This window comes from Manacus vitellinus, unplaced genomic scaffold, assembly GCF_001715985.3.
Source record: "Manacus vitellinus isolate BGI_N305 unplaced genomic scaffold, ASM171598v3 scaffold_6_pilon, whole genome shotgun sequence".
Taxonomy (NCBI): domain Eukaryota; kingdom Metazoa; phylum Chordata; class Aves; order Passeriformes; family Pipridae; genus Manacus; species Manacus vitellinus.
Window position 1 is genome coordinate 19,531,759 of NW_021940750.1, and position 4,545 is coordinate 19,536,303.

A 4,545-nucleotide genomic window follows, 5' to 3' on the forward strand; every position below is an offset into this window, starting at 1 on the left:
CGGCCGGGGGCCGTACCCCGCTGGAATGCACCCCTCCGGGATGCACCTCGCCTTGCCCCTCAGGAAAGGGAGATCGGGGAAGGGCACATCGAGCTGTCGAGAGGGGGAGGCGGCAGCATCGATGGTGATGGAAATAAAGCACATGGTGGTGTGGGTGGCTAGGTGTATAATTAGCAGGTTTGGTCTCTCTCGGCATCCCTTTTTTTAGCTGGAGACACAAACAAGTAAATAAGGTGGCTGTCAGAAGTTTCTGCAGGCTGTCCTGGGTGTGTAAGATCAAAGAGGAGGGGGGGCAGTGCAGCGGGGCTGCTCCTGGGGGCTCCCCTGGAGCTGGAGAGCAGTGGGGTGGCCATGGGGTGCCCAGTTGAGGCAAAGCAGAGAGAGTGACCTGGCCAGCAGTGTTGTACTGGGGAAGTGGACCAGGGCAGGATCAGGGATGGACAAGTTATGGAGGTGCCAACAGCCACACTGGGGTAGTCCTCTCAGCCTCAGGGCACTCCTGCTGGCTTTGCACCTAAACAACTTGCAGCCCTGCAGTGCTCTGAACAAGCCCCAGTGAGGGGCTTTAAAGGTGCCAAACAAAACTGATAGATAGCTCTCACCAGGGGCTTTTTCACTTTTCTGTTTGGGGACCCAGCAGGGTTGCCAGGAGGCAGTGGAGGTTAGGGTGATGACTTCTGGATGTAGAAGCTGGTGGGACTGTCACTCAGCATCTCCAGCCCTTTGAGGCATCAGCCGTGGGAGGCTGTTGGGCTCTGATTGCTCATGTCAGCCAGACAACACCAGCCTGGGGCCAGGGGAGAGTGAATTCCCCTGCCTGATACGGCATCTAAATCACTGTCCTGGAGAAACATGAGCTCAGACTGGGTCTGGGCTTCAACCTCCTCTTCCTCAGCTCAGGACCACCCTAAGGAAGTACCCCAGGGCTGCTGTCTGGAGAGAGGGGCATTGGCACCCTCAGTGTAAAAAGCCTACTTAGAAACATCCATGCATGCATGTAGAGCTACTGAGAGCCAAACTGACACCTGGGCTGCAATGCTTCCAGCAGAGGCAACCCCATCCCTCACCTAAGAGCAGGCTCCCTGCTTGGGGTGCCCAAAGGGACACCAAGCATCCCACTGGAGTGCTCACAGAGGTCCCTCGAGATGTGTTTATTACCAGGACATTCTCTCTGCTGCTGAAAGACGCACAGAAGCTCTTGCTGACGGATAGTAATTTTGCTCGTGGCTGATTTTCCTGTGCTAATGGTTAAAGTCCTCAATTTCACATCAGGTTTTCTCCATCACTATTTATACCCAGTATTGAACTGAACACAGTGGTTATCCTAAATGGTTCCATGCTCTTCTCCCAGGAGGCATTTTCACCCATACTCTGCTGCAGTCCCATCATCTCCACTTCAAGGCTCTTCTTCTGCCTGTCAAGTCCTGCAGGGCATTTATGGCTGCTGCTACCATGGGACCCTGCATCCATCCTCCCCACTGCTTCATTCCCACAGACCACTTTGAAAGCAGTGATACTCTGCTCTGGCGCAGACCTGTGCCACGTGCTCCTCTCCAGGACCATCCCTGCTCCCCTCAGCTCTGCAGCCCAGCCTGCCCCAGGGCCGTGCCTGGGGTCTGCACTCCGGGGATGCTCTCCGTGCCATGTCCTGTCACCCAGCACAGAAGTGGTCAGGCAGATAGGACCTGGCTTTCTTCCAGGTGAGAGACCTGCACCATCTGAGACCAAAATGGGGACAGGGATGTAGCGCTTGGTTGGCAAAAGGTGTCGGGGGGGACACAGAGATGTCCTCCCCTTCACAGCTGCAGCTTGCTGATAGAGCGGCTTAGCTGCAGCACCAAACTTCATCCTCACATCTTCTTGAAAATCCCCCTCCTGTCAATCGAAGCTGGCAATGCAAAACGTCTGTTAAGGACTGCTCATTTGTCTCTGTTTAAAACATACCCATACTCAAATGATTCATTATCACCCTGAGGGCTAGCACATGCCGGCAGCCTCCTTTCCCCACTGCCCTGTTTGTTTTATCCACGTCTGCCTGCCTTAAACTCAGGGCTATTTCCACCTTGCTTACTGCATTCTGATTTTCCAGGGGATTCACAAGGCTCCTCTGTAGTTCAGATGTTTAATTCATTTGCCAATGATCTGCTCCCTCTTTAAAAATGAACTTATGCTGTGGAGACGACACCTTTGCAGCTTATTTTTCAAACCCTAAGTTTCCAAACACAGTGTGCATTTATCAGCAGTAAGCTGATCTCCTGGTCCAAAAAATAAGTGAATTGCTGTCTTCCCATCTGGCCAACATCTGCAGACTCAGACAAACTTCTGAGGAGTTAAATTATTACTCAGGTCAAAAGGTGCAATCCAAACCAAATGTTTAGAGCCTCTTTCATATTTGTTATTACCAAAGAATACTCAAGTGAAGATGTGCCCTTTGTGTTTGAGGAGGGGCAGTTCACACTGATTTATTCGGTTGTCAGGAATATGGTGAGAGGAAAGGCAGCAGCTGCCCTCAGCCATCCCACAACCCTTGTTCATTCTGCAGTACCAGAGCCCAGGATCATGCAGTGCTAAATTTTCTTCTATATAGTGTGAAAAGAGATGTTGCAAAACAATGTCACATCTCCTTTTCCATAACATTGTTAAGTTGCCTTGCTGAGGGGGCCTCTGAGCTACTCCAATTGCTGTATAGATGCTCTCCCTTTCTTCCTGGCCCATTTCTCTTCCCAGCCCATGTCACCACCTCCCTGGGACAGGACTCAGGCTGCTGCTTGCACCCATACAGAGTCATAGTGTGAAAGAGGCAGCTCTGCTCTGGTTGAGCTGCATTGTTGGTCTTACGAGGGCTAAGTGAGGGCAACCTGATCATGGTGTTTCCCTCCCAGCACATCCCTGCTGTGTGGGGACAAGCCCCAGCAACACCCTCTCGCCCTCCTCTGGAGGTTCTGGAGAGATGGAAGGATTTGCAGAGAAATCTCTGCCCAGCTCAAGGCAGCACCAGTGTGGCTATTGCATGTGGCATAAAATCTCCAAGTCGGTGCACATGTGCCTTGGGCCAATCTTTCATACCAACTGTTGAGTTTCCAGTCATATAGTCTGGAGACAACTCCGGTTTTCAAAAGATACCTGAAGTGTTTCACTCCGAAAGGAAGCTGGTTTAAGTCATGCACCACGAAAACACTGGGGATCATTGTAGCCTTCCCTTCCAGGCTGAGCAAAGCATTTGGTGTGCTTTGCTGACTTTTTCACTTGTCAGAGAAATAGCAACAGAAAGACAATTTGGAGGAAACCTATAATGAATGTTTTTTCCCCTCTCTAATGATGTGGCTTGGCCCTTCACTCTGAAAAGTCAATCATTTGTCCATCCCTAATCTTACAAATAGAGAAATACTGGCTGAAGACCTTGCCTGAAATTACTGCCCTGAAAGCAGCAGTAGAGCTGCAGCTCCTGTGAGTGTTACCTGCCAGCCCTGGGCTCAGGTACAGGGCTTTAGAAATTAGGCAGAAAAAAGGAGGACAGGAAGAGCAGATCTTCGGGATACTTGCTGAGGTCGAAGATGCTCTGGGGAAGGTGTGAATACATCACAACACATGCAGAGGGGCTGTGAAGGAGGCAGACAAACCAAAAAGGCCAGAAGTGCCCATGCCCATGCCAGGGGCCCACAGACTGCTCTGCCACAAGCTCCTGGGCCAGGCAGGATTGGCCCCTTCGAGGCTTGCTCCAGGGAGCTTGTAGGTGGCAGAGGGGCATTTTAATTGGCACATTTTTGCTGAGAGCTTGGTCACCTCTCTGCAAGTGATGGTGCTATCTGCAGACTGGGCTGAGGGCAGGGAGGGGTTAGGTACCATGCAAAAGCAGGGATCTGCTGTACAAATTCACCATGCTCGAACTGCAGCAAATTACTCATTCTTTAATAATGGTGTTTATTACCTGTCTCTGATGGTGGTTCAGGGAGACAAAGTGAAGTGGATTCAGCTCCCCAAAGCTTTAGCTCTGCCAGCCATTTTTATGACATAAGAAACTTTTGCCAGAGAAATGCAGTCACTGCATTTTGGCTTGGGTAATTCCTTCTCCTGACAGCCTACAAAGTAACCAGCAACTATCCTCCAGAGACAAAAGCTTTTTTTTTGCTTGTACATGGCAGGCAGGCTCAGACCCCACTCCTCTGGTAATCCCTGGTATTTATATAGTGCTACTTTCCCCCTGGGAAAAAGGTTTTTACTGGTGGCAGATCCCAAGCTCATGAAAAGGGAATTTATCTTTTTCAGAAGAAAAGCAAGCAGCCCAGTAAAGTGGGTTTGGGGAGAGCAGCATGGCTTTTGTGAAACCCGCAGCAGCTTTAGAGAAGGAATTATAAACAGGCACTGGGTAGAGACAGAAAGTGCTTCTCGTTGAAACTCCTGAATGAGTGGCTTTTCCCCACAGATACAAGCTGGGAGGTCATCCGCAGGGCTACAGGGAGATAGTGCTGCTCAGGGGAGCAGCAGGGTCATTTCATTGGCGTAAGTCATGGCACCGGCAATAGCCCTCTCGACCAAGGTCCCTGG